General features: G+C 45.0%; 1 long non-coding RNA gene across 1 annotated transcript; it reads left to right on the top strand.

Moving 5' to 3' along the window:
• The first annotated feature begins 243 nt into the window (after positions 1–243).
• On the top strand, positions 244–10,332 carry LOC138247120 (uncharacterized). Its single transcript, XR_011194340.1, has 3 exons — positions 244–381; positions 8,346–8,640; positions 10,226–10,332. It is a non-coding gene; the product is annotated as an uncharacterized lncRNA (long non-coding RNA).
• The last annotated feature ends 6,049 nt before the right edge of the window (positions 10,333–16,381 follow it).

Genomic DNA, 16,381 nt, shown 5'->3' on the forward strand with positions numbered 1-16,381 from the left:
ACAATCAGACTAGTAATTATCCAGTGTTTTGGAATTTTAGTTGCTTTGGTTGTAAGATTTCTCATGGTTTCCAGTGTTTGGTTTTCATGGAACTGATCTCTTCGGTGACGCTGAAGTATTTAAATTTGAGCTTCATGGAAAGATGCAAATCTGATAATTATGGGTTCCTGGATTTCCATGTTTCCATGACGGCTCCTGTGTTGCGACTGAGGCTGGTCCTTGGTTGCGTATAAAAGCAGCACGGTTTGGGGTCTGCATCCACCTGTCGCTGCTGACTTTAGAAAACTTCTTGAGAGACAGACGCTACCATGAGGGTCCTCCTGCTCCTCGCCGCCTTGCTGTCCCTGGCGCTGGCTTCCCCACCTCCACCTGGAGATTCTAGTAAGTGACTGGGTCATTCCCTCCAGAAATATTTGTATATAGACCAATGTGGGCTGATTTAGAGTTGGCTGGTGATGGGGAATCCTCAGGTTTCAGGGAGGAGCGCGACAATCAGAATCCAGCGGTGGGATTTCCTACCCCAGGGGTACAAAGTGGTGGAAGAGAGTTTGGAGAAATCTGCAGTAGTAAATCCCATGCAAGGGGGAGGGATGTGGGCAACACACTGAGTGATTCGCCTTGTAAGTTTTCACAAATTAAATGTGACCCCTTTCCAACCAGCAAAAGTTGGAAATTTACAGCAGCGAAGGGCGACCGTAACTCCCATTCCTGATGGGAAGGGGCAGGGTCACTCCCAGATTTGGCAAGGGTTTAGGGGCAGGGCTTTCCCTACAAGTTAACCGTACAGAAAAGAAATCTGCTTGTGCACTAAGTACATTTCCACACAGAGGGACACGGCAGCCTTAAAAAATGTCACTGAAAAGGTGTGAAAGTACACTTAGAAACCTGCATCTTCCCATATGTATTGTTACACCTGTTTGTGAATAGCAAAAAAATATTTTTAAAGAGTGTTCAGGAGGGGTCGTAGGACTCTGCCCATAAAAGTACACAATTATAAAAAATGTGCATGCATCCAAATCTATTTAAAACAACAGTGATCTCATGAGTTACTGTCCTATAAAACACTAATCATTCGAGAGCAGTTATTGCTGGCTTCAGTTTACTTGTTAAAGGGTTGAAAGTGACCTCTGCTGTGATACAGACTGAACAGTTATTAGCCCATGGACTAGACATGAGAGTCAATAATGCAATTCTGGGTTCTTAAATGAGTCTTTTCACCGTGTGATGATCCCCGGAGCATCATGGAAGGGTGCAGTAAATTTACAAGCCATAGCAGCAGGTCCAGGAATGAGGAGTCTGATGGTGATGGAGAGAGTGGTCCAAGGCCCCGCCTGGGATGGACGCTGTCATGTCATAGGTGATGTCTTCTAGTGGTGAGTAGACTGAAAAGCCTCGGTCATTGTTCAACGACCGGTCACTGGTCCAAGGAATCCGACCAGAGAAGGTGGGTGCAGACTTTAGAGTCTAGTCCAGATCCCACCATACAGAGACTGTGCAGAAAAGATGTTTGTTCAGCATGTTCTGTTTTCAGGCAGTCTTAATGAATTCCATGGAGTTGATTCTTGCTAGTAGAAGGCTCAATGATATTCACAACGACTTCTCGGAATGCTCTTTCAACACAGCCATCTTACAGGTTTCTTCCAGTTGGCTTTGAAGGAGGTCTTCTATGTAAATACAGACAGCAGCACACTGGTGATCACAGATTGCATGAGCTTGGGCGCCATGAGGCAGAAACCGTAGCCGTTCCCACCTCTTTCAAACATGCAAGCAAGATGGTCTGGTCAATGGACTCCTTCAACCAACAAGCGCCAGGCAACGCCTGGGTGCAGCTTACGCCAGCTTTAAGAAGATCTAAGGCCAGGATTTCTAATAGCGGATCGTCACAGCCCATGTAAGTTGTGGGTCTGTGAGGATGAAGATGTTGTGACATTGGTCCATGTCAATGTAGGAGCCGAGTTGCATTTCCAGCTACACCTTGCCTCAACCTGCCCACCATAGCACCACCCTCTGTGCCAGTTTCCTGCCAGAACAATCCTCTCTCGTTGGTTGGCACAAACACCAAGGCGGAGCTCGCCGGGAGCAACACATTAGTTTGCTTGTTTCACATATCACTACAGTTTTTCCAGAATGGTAGAGATGTAGGAAGCCACGCCCACACGGCTAGCGTAAATCACAGACAGTGGGAAGGAGAAAGGGGGGATCCTGCTCCCCTTTGTGACTTCCACTGCGGGGGGAAGGACATCTCCAAACAAAGCTAGAACTGTCCATTTTATAAGGTCCTTGTCACCCTCCAACCCGGTCATGACGACTGACGTCATTACCATGCACATTCATTAGAGAATGCGTCATCATTTGTATGTTCTGTCCGGAGCCCCTTAAAGGTGTGTGCTCGCGCTGCCTGGCTGCTTCTGCAAACTGAGAAAGGGACCTCAAACACACCATCAGACCACCCTAAGCGTCGCATGAGCCCGGGCTGTGAACCCGGGTGCATTGAAGACGTGGTTTTTTTTTTATTTGATCATATATATATACATATATATATATATATAGCGAGAGAGGGAGAGAGGTCGAAAGATATATAGCTATATATAGTTTATTTCATACAAGAGATGTATAAACTGCCTTCCCTGACAGCAGGATAGCCTGGTCGCTCAAGCACCTGCTGCTGAGATCTGTGCACGGCCTGTGGGTCACTGGGCTCAATGACAGAGGAGCAGACTCATTATTCCAGTGAGAGCAGGGCCATCACGCTGGGTACCGGACCACGTGCTTGCAGTATGGAACTGTTTAGACTGCAGTATGTGGAATATTAAAACATCAAGATATTCTCTTTGTTAATATTGAAATAAAGCAGGGGGCCGGCATTCCACCACAGGTGAGCGCTGGTTTGACCAAGCACTACTGCATGCACCAGTCTGCAGGCCACATACATGTCAGGAATGCGTCCTTGGGTGATGGTAGCTACGTTTGCACTGGTGGTAATTTACCACTTCCCCTGGCCCTTTCGTTACCACCGCACGCGAGGCGGAGCCCAAGGGGCCAATTAAAAAACCTTCAATACATGAACTGACTAATCTGAGGGGGTGCTCAGAGGAATACAGCAGCCCCCCCCACCTCATATGATGCCATGGCTCTGTGCATGACACTAGGATGTGGTACATTTCACTTTCAATCGCAGGGCACCGTCTTGCATCTCTAGACTAGATATGTGAAAGTTGGTTCCTCCCAGCTCCCAGGGATGAAAAAGCATCGATCATACTAATATTGGCCATAAAAAATAATTCCAGTAGCACGCTCAGAAGATCACAACATTTCTTCTTCAGAACAGTTAGGGAAATATTTATGACCTAGTTTGCGTTGTGTTTGCACTACGCAACGTAGTACATGTGTGACGCAAACCTTTAGTGAGATTTATGAAGCCATGTAAGGCCACCTTGCTTCCTGTGTGTGGCTTTATAAATCTTGAATTTTCAAAGCAGAGCAAATGGCTGCATTGCGTTACTCTGCACCAAGGAGGCGTTCCATGGATCTTGCATATGTGTTCCCATGCAACATCCATTGATTGTGATGCATTCCCAGATTTACCAGAACGGGTACATCTGAGAATTCGCCAAAATCCTACGCCTCCCCAGGTGAGGCATAATGAGGAGAAGTATCTTTATTTATCCTTGTTTTTTCCTCTTTCTATGTGCCCTGCATTCCGCTGCACACATGGAAAGAGGAAAAGGTCTCTCAGGATTGCTTTTGTGCAGGAAGGTGTCCCTTCCAGCACAAAAACAATCCAGCATGTGGCAGAGGCACCCTTGCACCATGGTACCAGGGGGCCTGCGTTGGCGCCAGGCAGCCCACTGTGCACTGGCGCAGGGGAAAGGGCAGGAATGTTCCATATTGCCTTAACTACGGTGTTTTCTGCCCGCTCCCTGTGACACAGCGCAGCATAGAAAGGTGACTGGCTGAGAAGCGCCACAATTCCATGAGTACGCCCTTTCCTGCGCATCCCTTCCAGCTTCTTTGATGACACAGGGCACCAGGTTCTCACCAATCCAACAATGTTTTCCAGAGTTTGAATGTGTAAAGTTATATTTTCTTCTGTCACCAAATTTTTGTAACTCTTGTGAATCCTTCAATTAACACACATATTTCACATGTTTTGCATAGAGGGTTTCCCATTAAAATAGGGATTTTTAAGCCCCTTCTTAGCTGTTTCGAGAGAAAAGAGATCACCAAGGTAGCCCAGTTCCAAAACTGCTAATAAAATAGTTTTAAATCTAACTGTGTCACTAGACAGAGGTCCCTGTTATGTAAATCACTCCTCATCCTGTTCTTCATGGGAACTGTCCATCCCAAAGTGCCCAGCAACATCCCCTCTACAAGAAAGCAGAAGCCACCCCAGACCTCATTCAGCCTCGTCACAACTCACCGGTGAGGCACCGATTGGGCCCTGTGGGATAGCTTGCAAGGGACCCAAGCCAAGGAGTATTCCTGGATATGTAGGGTTTTACTTCTACAAACAAAAGGTGACATGGAATCTGTACAAAAAGTCAAAACCACAGTCATTGCTCTGGGTGGCATCCAGCCAAAATTTTACACCAACTGTGCCACTCTAGACAGAGGCCCACTTTATGCAAATGTTTTAGTGCTTCTCTCTCTGCAAAGTTGGGGTCTATAAAGCACTATTTGAGTAATCGAATTCCACGACTGAGGCTCATCATCAAATCAATACATTTAAATAACGTGAAGCACATTGGGTCCACCAGGAAGAGAGCGAGCGATTACACTGTCGAACCATGACATTTTATTAAAAGAATAAATGGGTTTACAAATTCAAAATCTTCAAATTAGTAAGAATCGGTGTTGCAAATATAGTACATTGCTCACTGCCTCTTGCGTCAATACGCAGGCGCTCTTAGCCCCAACGCCACTATGTGTGCGCCGTATTTATGATACCACACACCATGGCGCACGTTAGGGAACTAGCGTAAAAAATGTTGACACTAGTTTGGCACTTTGCAGGATTAGTTGTAAAAAGTTTAACGCTAATACTGCAAAGTGACAGGAGGCCCATTGAAAACAATGGGAGCCTCATTTAAACGCCTGCCTCAGGCAGGCGTTAAAAATTACACTAAAAATGTCGCAGTGGAATCTCATAGATTCCACTGCACCATTTGTCTGGGCCTCCTAACGCCGGAACACCTCCACTTCCATACATTATGCGTGGCGCAGGCATAACATGGCGCAAGGGTTTACAAAGTGGCACAATGCTTGCATTGGGCCACTTTGTAAATATGGCGCGGCGTTTTTGCCAACCTAACGCCACACTAGCGTCCGAACAATGACTCTAATGCAGCTCAAGGTGGCTCAAGGGGCTTCTTAAATCTGGCCCTCTATTTTTTAACTTTGCTTTGGAAAAACTAGATTGTAAAATAGACTACTTGCAAACATGGACTCTAGGACAAACTAGATATATATATATATTTTTTTCAATGACGGAATTCCAAGACTTAGTTACACTGACAACAGTAACCACTGTAAGACAATCAAGCTGTACACATCTTTTTAGTGGAGAAGTGTGGCACAATGGTTAGAGCGGCAGACCCTCATGCAGAGATCTGGCCCGGGACCAGGGTTCAATTCTTTCCTTGGTGGTTCTTGGGCTCAATTCCCATGGACCAGGTAATTTTTGCCTCGGTGCCTAATCTAATTAATGGGTCCCACTCTGTAACTCTGGGCAATAGCTTGCTTAATCTCCACAAGGGCCCTGACAGCGCTTGGATGCCTCTTTTCACAGTGGGGGGTTGCCCAGGAGTGGGCGCCTCACAGGGAAAAGCCAGGAGGGGTTCCACAGTGGTATGTGTACAGCGCCTTGAGACCCTAACAGGTGAGTAGTGTGCTATACAAGTGCACAATTTACATTTAGATACAGTAGAGTATTTGAGTCCTCAAGAGTATTTTTAATTTACACTAGATGAAGGGGTTGGGTGGGTAACACTGCAGCTTAAGGAGGGGGGGCATTCTCCCAGTCAATGCACACTAAAGCCATTGTCCCACTCTGAAAGGGTCTAGTATTTCTGATCTGTGTAAGGAGGGATTCCAGATCTGAAACATGCACTTGTCTGTCCAGCAGCTGCAATACCTTCCAGCCGTTATTTAAATCACTTGTATTTTACATTTAATACAAGAGTTGAGGATGTGATTGCTTTAATATTGTTCCCGTCGAATGAGTATGTGTTTCACAAGGTTTTCAACATTTTCAGTACATTCTTGAAACTTTTTTAGTTATCATTGGTGATGGTTTATGGAAATGAATTCACGTGTCACAATGTTTTGCTGTTTTGCAATAGTTTATCGCAGTACAGATATAAATCAATAAACTTGATAAGGATGATAGTATTAATAAGTAAGCAATACATTAACACATGTTTGAAGTTCAAATCAATCAAAGGCATATACATGAGAAGATAAGTCAGTATAAAGTTGCCTGAAAGGAAAACAGATAAATCATTTTTTTTCTATAATACTGGAGAAGTATAGTGGAGAAGTGTGGCTCAATGGTTAGAGCGGCAAACCCTGAAGCAGAGATCTGCCTCAAGACCAGGGTTCAAGTCCCGCTTCGGCAGGTCTTGGGCTCAATTCCCCTTGACCAGATAATTCTCGCCTCGGTGCCTAATCTAATTCAGGGGTCCCACTCTGCAACTCTGGGCAATAGCTTGCTTAATCTCCACAACGGCCCCAACAGCGCTTGGATGCCTGGCTTCACCCTGGGGGTGCTCAGGAGTGGGCACCTCACAGGGAAAAGCCAGGAGGGGTTCCATAGCGGTATGAGTACAGCGCCTTGAGACCCTAACGGGTGAGTAGTGCGCTATACAAGTGCTAATTTACATTTTATAAAGAGAACAGATTACAACTCTACTCTGCTTGTAAATATTTTGAAAACATTCTGGAAAAGTTCCACAAGTGTTTGCTGCTAAGTCAAGGTAAAAGTCTGAACCCTCACCTACGCCGCACTGGTTTACATCGCACAATCCTAACATTAGACCTACACATGGTTTCCATAAAATGCTCCAATCAGGTCAAAGCACACAGAGATCATCTAAGCTCAGTATGTTTTCAGCTTCTCTAAGTGACTTTCAAGCTTACAGTTACCTGCAACATAAGCAGATACATTGATTGGGCCGGCCTGTACTCTGCAGGTGCCCTGTCACATCGTCTTAAAACATTCTGCAGCTATCACCTGAAGGAAAATATTTCACAGAAAACAAGGACACGCCACATTTTTAAATGTGAATTCAGTTCCTCCTAGAAATAAAGAAAGTCATGTGAACTATTACAAAATGGCAGCCAGACTTTAGCCATTTTACATTCCAAACCTACATTAGCTGGGGACAATCTAAACACAGTTAAAACATTTGTGTGTACACATGTTAATGTCAAAATAAACACAAAATATTTATTATTAAAAATAACATCATGACTAACAAGTATTGAGCCCTAACAGGAAGAAGACTCTTCACGTGTAATAAAACTTCACGCACCCCTGTACTTGAGTGAAGACTCTGCGCCTGATTATGACCTTGGCAGTTGGGGTACTCCATCACAAACGTGACGCATATCCCGTCCACCGTATTACAAGGTCCATTATATCCTATGGAACTTGTAAAACGGCGGGCGGGATATCCGTCACGTTTGTGCCGTAATATCCAATCCGCCAAGGCCGTAATCAGGCCCTGAGTCTGGAGCCTGCCAGGGAAGAGTATTGCATCTCAGAAGTTATCGCACAAACCCAGCTCTACGTTTACACATTGTTCTGAGATGTGATATTGGCTGAAGGAAGAACTCTTTAAAGAACAGGTTTTAGTCTCATTATATTCCGAATGCAACAGAGCAGGTCTGGGTATTATAAAGTGCAGGACCACTGCTTGACAGATGCATTCAGCGGTGGTGCTTCCAGAAGACGAGATGGGGCCTGAGGGTTCCACCAATGAGCCAACAGGTTGAGAAGGAACAATGTCTGTATGTCTTGGGAAGGCTTCCTCCTCTTCTCCAGAAACCTCAGGAACTTACACCCCCAGCCAACTCTAACTCAGGCTCTGATGATACTCCTTAAAGTTCCTCATCAATACATCTCCTGCCACCCAACTCGCCCCCTTTCCCGATCTCCTCAAACAATGTGCACTTCTATCGACAGATATCAGTCCATGCACAATATCCTGATTGTCTCAACATGTGCTCATTTATTTTCATCACTGGATACCCACTGAGGCCAAATGTTGAACAAAAACTTGAAAAACCTGACCAAAGAAATAACTAAGTTCTTCATTATTTGTACACGTTTTTTCTACACACAGGGTCTCCCCACGACGGCGGTGATGGCAAGCCCCCAAAAGACATGCCACCAGATGGCAAGCCACCCAGGGACATGGCACAGGATGGTGGCAATCCTGGAGTGAATCCAGGTGAAAGAAATAATGGGGAAAACAAAGGAAAAGGACCAATGCCACCTCCACCACCTGGCGCTGGGCAACGACCACCTCCCCCAGGAGCAGGACCAGGAAAACCAGCAGGACCCAAACCACCGAGAGAATAGATGATGATAAGCAGAAGAATGATCCAAGAAGAACATTTACTTTTGTTAGATGGCATGTATGTGTTTGTATGCGTGTGTATTCATGTGCATGCACGCAGATGTGCCCATGAGCCTTCATCTACATGTGTTTGCATGTATATATGCATGCTAAATGTGGAGTATGTACGAGCTAACCAAATGAACAATTACCACACTGCACACAGATGGGGTATAGTGCATCGGGGGTTCCTCATCATCTCCCGGATGGGAGGTAAGGTGCATTGGACATTCCTTATCATGTGCATAGAGCCATATGCAAATCATCAGCATTGGCTCTGCTCTAATAGGAACATTGAAGCCGAACTGCTGACCCAGATCCTCTTTGAACCACAGTACAAGCAGCCACAACTGATTTAGGCCTATGTGGGTCTTTTCAGTCAGTGGCAGCTTGGTTTCAGCAACACAGTGAGCACAGGAAGCCTGTCTGGGTATACTCGTCACACTTAGGGCATCACAATGAAGTGTACAACAAACCAGGAGATGGAATGCATGAATTCATCTCAACCTCTGGTAATTACTCTGGTCATATCCCAGCCCATCATGTTTTGCCCATCATGCCTCCTAAGATTGGACACAGTCGTATGCAAATCAGCATTGGCACTGATCCAGTAGAAACAGGTCCAGGGTTGCTTGTTGCTCCAGTAGAAACAGTTCTAGGGTTGCTTGTTGCTCCAGTAGAAACAGTTCTAGGGTTGCTTGTTGCTCCAGTAGAAACAGGTCTAGGGTTGCTTGTTGCTCCAGTAGAAACAGTTCTAGGGTTGCTTGTTGCTCCAGTAGGAACAGGTATAGGGTTGCTTGTGTTTTCGTTCAGAGGGAGCCTGGCCCGGCAGTGTGGGCTATTCCTATTTTATCTCTGTGTCTATCTCCAGCGAATGGCCAAAATATTGTTGGCTCCATTCTCCATCGCTGTTCCATCCTCTGCCATCTATGTGCCTGGTTCACAAAGATTTTTTGCCTGTGACTCATTAACTTTTATTCTGGACCTGTGAGTGAATTGGCCCTGAGTTTCCAGGAGTGGAACACAATTTCGCAAAGCAATAAACATAGTGATCAAAAATCTTTTGTGCAGATGCTGTTTGCTTCAGTGGTGCTGGGGGCCTTAATTACCAGGACAGAGTTGAGAGTTCAACTCTTACATAAGCACTATAAATGTACTTTTCGGTTTAATCATAATATTTTTATTTGTTTAGAGTACACAAATTGTTTTTTTACCCTGTTCTTATTTAAGTTTAGCCAATTCAGATTTAATTAGAAATACTCTGTCCTGGTGGACCATATGCCTGCTGGTACTACATACTACATATAAAATTGAAACAAATGGGACTTTGTTTAGTGATCACATATGTGAAATTAGCCAGTAAAAGTATGGATTGTGTAATGGTGAATATACAATGTATATAAAAACACTTTCTTCCAAGGCAATCCTTATTTGCACAGTACATTTGATTGGCCTCTTGTGTGTTTTTTACTTTGGTTTATGAGTTCCTTTTTCTTCTACAGTTGTAAGCATGACTGAAGACACATTTACTGTCTGACCGTCCATATATCATAAAGTATCTATAAGATATTGATAACCTTTTTTCTGTGCTTTCTAATCTCTAGGATCTAGGATCATCTGGTCGGGGATCCCCAGCCTCCTGTTCTGTGGAAGAGAATTTTTTTCTAACCAGGCTCTTGTTGAAACAAATAAACTATCATTATATTCAGCATTTCAGGATGTCATTTGTTCTTGTGTTTTTGATTGCATAGGCTTCTTCTTACTTTGTTTCAGTTAAATAAAACCATAACAATGTATACAATCACATGGAATAAAATAACAATATAAAATGGAACCATCTAAACATAAAAGGTCAGAATGAAGAAATACCATCCAAGTATTAATAAATTATCCGATAAGTGTCTGAAATGTTAATCCATGCCGTATGGCCCATAAGATTTCTATAATATATCCCTGGCACCACTAGTCCACTGTTTGTACTTAACCCCCAAAATCTTCGTATATTTCTGAAGAACAGTTACTGAGGCCTCAGATGTGCAGAGTTTAAAGTTTTGCAAGTGTACTCATAGGACCACATGATTTCATCACTCTCAGCAAATACTTAACAAACTTACAGATTAGTTGGGGGTCATGCGGGTTGACGCAGGCTATAATGGCTCTTCTACAGGAACGGAGGCCTCTGTCTGTCAAAGCGCTCTTGAGAAGCCTCCTACGAAGATCAACTAGACCAGGACAGACACAGGTTATATGAATAAGATCTTCCTCACTGCATGTGTAGTGCCTACCTTGCTCTGAGCTTGCATCCCTCCAAGATGGCGCATTCCCCAGAGTTGGGAGGTTACCCAGTCGCACTTCCAGCAGCCGACATTGGATGTGCGGCGGGTATGGTATAGAAAGGTAAGCAGCCGGCTCTAATCTTACGTCATGCCTTATAATCATCCAAGCATGTGAGCAAGCACTGAAGTTGGCTATGTCTAGTATAAACGATTTAGTAGCCTTGTTGACGCCTCTTGTAAATGAGTTATACGACGGAGCTATTTTCCACAGATCTTGCAGATGTAATTGAGCCATTGATAAATGTAAATACTTGTAGTAAATTGACTGCAGATCAGATCCGAGAGCTAGCAGAGGGCACATTTTCTACCATGCTTTTACCGCCTCTGACTTTGGTGCTAGATTTTGTTGGAGTAGCCCAAACTCCAAGCGGAGCTGCGCCGGGGAGGCTGATTGGGGTAGTTTAAAAACTGAGGTGAAAGCCTTTGCCTGGATTTTATCAATTAGAGGCGCTTCCAGGCCCGCATTGCAGCTCTGGCGTAGGAAAGTGTAGGGAGCAATCTAGAGGAAATGACTGCGAGCAGCGGACAAAAAGATGGCCCCTCTAGTCGTTTTACCAAGAGAGAAAAGGCGTGAATTAGCGCCAAAGCGCTTTGAACTATGTATTTCTTCTGTTGATGAAAGTGCCCTGGGCATCAAGGAACACACCTAAGTATTTGTAGTGTGAGACTGCTTCTAATGGAACATTGTTTAAAACCATACGTGGCGTTAAGGTCTGCCTATAGCCTACCCGTGTTGTTTTGGACTTTGATAAATTAATTTCTTGCTGGTTGTAATCGACGTAGTTGGCCAATATGTTTAAGGGCCTTTGTAGGCCAATTTTAGTGCAGCTGAACAAAACCAGATCATCCGCATATAGTAAGTGTGAGAGTAAGACCCCCCCCCACCAGGTGGGGTGGATGAACATTTCCTGCCTCCAAAGCTGGGGAGAGGTCTGTCATAAACAAATTGTACAAATGCAGAGCGAGCACACAACCTTGCTTTAGCCCAACTGTTGTGGGGATTTTCCTCGAGAGCCTTGTGGTGTCGCAAATCTTTATTTGAATCCATGTGCCAGAGTTGAAGCAAATTATTGCATTCAGGAGAGACGCCGGAAGGCCCCAATGCTTTAGTTTACTCCAGAGCAGATGTCTATTCACTCGATCAAAAGCGGCCTTGAAATCTATGGAGCCTAGGTGGAGCTTCCTGAGACGCCGTTTGTTTCGCTCAAGTAAGACGTCTTCAGTTAGAATGTTCGTCATAGGGCCCGCCCCTTTTCTGAAGCCTGTTTGATTGGGGGGTTGATGTTGTCTTTTTCCGTCCAAGTTGTGAGCTCAGCGGGAAGCAGGGAGGCATAATTTGTTGCCTCTGCTTCAATAAGGGCGATAAGCCTGTAATTTGCTGGGCCATCTCTGTTGGCTCCTTTGAAAATCGGATTAATTAAGGAACTTCTCCAGCTCTCTGGAATAACTCCCCCTAATCTGACTTCCTGATACAGAGAGCTCAGCACCTCAGACCAAAAGGCTGCTTCTTTGCTAAAAATTGCTTGTGAAAGGCTGTTTGGCCCAGGGGCCCCATCTCTTCGAGCTTTAAAGAGAGTTTTTGTATGTTCTATCAACTGATAGGGTGGAATCAACCGACTCTTCCTTTATAGCCTGGAGGATTCATCCCATGATTGTGGACCGTGATGTTATTAAAGAAATATTTCCACTATGTTGATCATTGGTTAAGAAGATGCTCTTAAGATCCCCCAATCATTCTCTGTTATATTTGAATTCTTGATTAAGTTGCCTCGATTACTTAAATGAATGATTCTTTCCCAGAACTTCCTAGGGTTTTTTCTTTAACAGCATATATTAGTTTTAACCAAAACAGGCACCTGGCTTCTGCTTTTTCTTCCATATTTGCCTTTCTAATTCCCTTTTGATGGTCTTTAGTTGTTCCCAAAGGCTCTGATTGCCTGGAGATGCCTTCAGGTGTCTTGCTAGCGTCCTTTGGTTTCTCTTAAGAAGGAGGCTTGGTTTTGAGAGGCAGGCATAGGTGTGTTGACTGACTCGTCGAGAGGGCTGCAGTGGTTTTGAAGAGGGGGCCGCCCAAGCATTTCCGTCCCGCAATGTTCCCAGGCTGTCGAAACGTGGGCATGAGGCATAAGGCTCTCCAACATAATCAGCTTGGCAGAGGATGAAAATCATGCAATTGTGTCCGATGACCAACGTAGTCTCCTCAGATTTGTTGAGTTTATGCTTCCGCCCTGTGCCGGGGCTTGAGGATGGAGGGGCGAGCAGGGGCCTAAAGTGAATACTTGGCAAGAATGATCACTAGATGTCCTGCACTTTATTTTAAATTGCTGGACCAGGGGGATCAACGGCAGCGTGACCAGAGTATCGTCTAGTATAGGTCGTGACTTAGGGCCCTGATATGCGTAGCTTGGTGGAGAGTCCCCTAAGCATCTTCCATTTAAGGTCCTCAGTTTAAGATGCTCCAGCGATGTCACCAGTTGCTCTCTCTGTTGGTCGCGACGTTTAGTGCTTTTCATGGCCTGGGTCGGGATGTTCCAACAAAAATGATCAAAACTCAATATATCCTCATCCCATGTGCCTTCATTAAATGGAAATCAAAATCTCCAGTTAAAATTCTATCCCACTCAGGTTGGGATTGACGATAATTTGTAATAATTGAAATTAGCCTTCTGATTGCGCTCGCTTGCGAGAGGCTGCAGGATGGATATATGAGTCAGGCAGCAACAGCGGGGTCTGTTGTTTAGGGTCCCGTTACTGAGGTTTATCACTTGGCAATCTGTACCTTCCTGAGGAAGTTCTTCTATATCCATCTTTAAGTCTAATGAAAGATAGAGTGCTAAGCCTCCCAATGGTCTGCCGTAGCGCTTGTGCCTAACAGCATTTATTTGGTACAATTTTCAGCCTACCAGCGGAAGTTCGCACTGCAACCAGCTTTCCTTTGAGCTTGGGATGTTCCTTTGAGTCTGCAGGGGAAGCACCTTGTGCACCACTTGGGATCGTTACTGTTTGTTTAACTCTTGTCGAGGGAGTTGTTAGCGCTTGACAGCGGGAATGGATATCTTGGCGGCTTAGTCTACTCATTATCATCCCCCAATTCTCAAAGCACGATGAGGAGAGAGTGTGTTCTACTGGGCCTGCTGACTCCCAGGTTGGGATGATTGAAACTCTACAGCAATCAGATCAGCTGATGAGAGGTTGGAGAGGTCTGGAATTCCTTTTAAGAGCCTCAATATGTTCCCTCTGTTTGAGACCTCCTGAGGCCCTTGTGAAACAAATTGATGTTGGAAACAACATTTGACGTCACATCCGTCCTGATTTGGGTGGGATGCTTGCCGCAGTGCTGTGCTTTGAGCAGTTAACCTTGTTGGTATTTCGGACGCTTGGAGGCTTATGGAGGGACTAGAAGGGGGGCTGCTGGAGGTGGCCTCTTGAGGGGCAACTGACGGGGACTTTAAATTTGCTTGGATAGAATGAGATGTGCACGCGGTTACGTCACTTGCAGATGCTAGAAGCGGCCTAAGAAGGACTGAGTGCCCACATTCACTATTAACTAGTTACTGGTGGGGGGGCCTGGTGCTAACTTGTCAGCGTCGTCTCTTGTTATGCCAGCAGCCGAGACTGAGAGACCTTGTCCTGATGAATGACCCAAAGGAGGTTGTGCTGAGGTGATTGCTCTTGGTTTGGCGCAGGTGGATGTGCTGCACCTGTGTTGCGGTCTGGGCCTTTAAGCCTGTTTGCTTTTTTTTAGCCGGGGTTTGCCGAGCTGTGCGCTTGTGAAGTACACTGAGCAACCTTATGAGGACCTCGGTGAGTTGAATCTTTAACGGCCGCGGGTTTCCTGCCTCGTCGTGTTGGTTGGATCTGCAGTTCTTTATATTTGTTCCGAGTGATTTCTGCCACGCTACTCGCGTATGGGACTGAGCTACTGATGGGCTTTGATCCTGTTGCTGAACTGTTTTCAGGCGTGTCTGGGGGGGTGTGGGAGGCCGCCTGTTCCTATTGGCTGATTCTTCTGTTGTAGGGGGGGTGGTGACTTCAGACATTAAGACTGACTCAAATGAGCCTTCTGAATCCAGACAACGTCTACCCCCGAGTCCACCCGACTCTCTGATACTCATTCCGTTGGATTTATCAGAATGTTTAACAAATGCTGGGTATATTTTTTCACTTCCTTACTATCTTTTGGTTCTAGATGTTTGTTTCTCGCTTTCCTTAAGCGTTTGCGTTGCATCTTTGTGAGTTTTATCAGTTTTTGAGGGGCAGAGACCCTGTTGGATGGACTGAGCCCCTCTAGTGGAGCCTTCTCTGAACACTGCGGGATCCTTGAAATGATCTGATCCCTCTGGCTTCGGTCTACTACCGAGTCATATGAGTTTATTACTCGAGGACTGATTATTACTTCCCTTTTGGCAGTGGACTGGATTGTTTTTAGGATGTTCGATAGTATATCCGGACGAGCAGATCATTTGTCAATTATAGGTGCACAGGAACATTGTTCTAGGGCTGCTGCTGACCCAACCCTTGGTTTCACTATTACTGATGTTAGAATCTCCATGTGTTTGGTTAATTCCTGCAATTTGCTCAGCTATTAAACTCTTGATGTCAATCTGAGTGTCCAACTGATTTGATTGAAAGTTCAGAACTTGGATGGGTGATTGTAAAGTTGCTAGTAGACTATCCCACCAGTGGGGGGCAGAAGATGTGTGATTTAAATCTTGGTTGAAAGCCTGGTTCGAGTCTGTCAAGCTACAATTAACATTATCACTTGGAAAGAAAGATATTTGCCGGGAGTTATTTGGACATGCTGTTCCACAACCCTGCATGAAGATCTGTATGGGGGGGGCTTCATCTGGAAGAGGCGTCTGCTTGAACTTTGCCCAGGACATGGCCAGTACTGGCCCTTTGTCCCATGCTCAGTGGATGAGACCTGTAATTCACTACTGCTTACACTGTGAGTCAGTCCTACTGATTGCTGAATATTATTCCCACTGCTGAGTTTCTCAGTTGATTAGATGGTTGAGAGTCTTCAAGATGCAAAGTTTTGACTTCTAAAGCCTGAATCAAATCCAAATTATTTGAACGTGAGAGTGAGCAAGACCATGGCTCTTCGGTAAGAGGATCTTCCGCTCCTCCAGGGCTGGCAGCTGGCAAGTGCTTTTAAGATTTTGAACAGAGATATTTGTTGAAAATGGGGTATGCAAATCATCATCTACAGGTGAAGATGATCCATGAACTTGCGCCACCGTTGCTAATGTTTTGTGTATTCAACATTTGAGCCGAAGAGGCAGGAGTGAGTTGCTGCTGCAATGTGAGCTCCGATTTAAATATAGAAAAGTTTCTAGGCTTCTAAATGGACTTTTGTTTTATGTCATTGGTATCCACTATGATGTTCCTCTTAAGTGGAATAATAGGGCCGAAGGGCTGAAG

The sequence above is a fragment of the Pleurodeles waltl genome, chromosome 7 (assembly GCF_031143425.1).
Source record: "Pleurodeles waltl isolate 20211129_DDA chromosome 7, aPleWal1.hap1.20221129, whole genome shotgun sequence".
NCBI classification, from domain to species: domain Eukaryota; kingdom Metazoa; phylum Chordata; class Amphibia; order Caudata; family Salamandridae; genus Pleurodeles; species Pleurodeles waltl.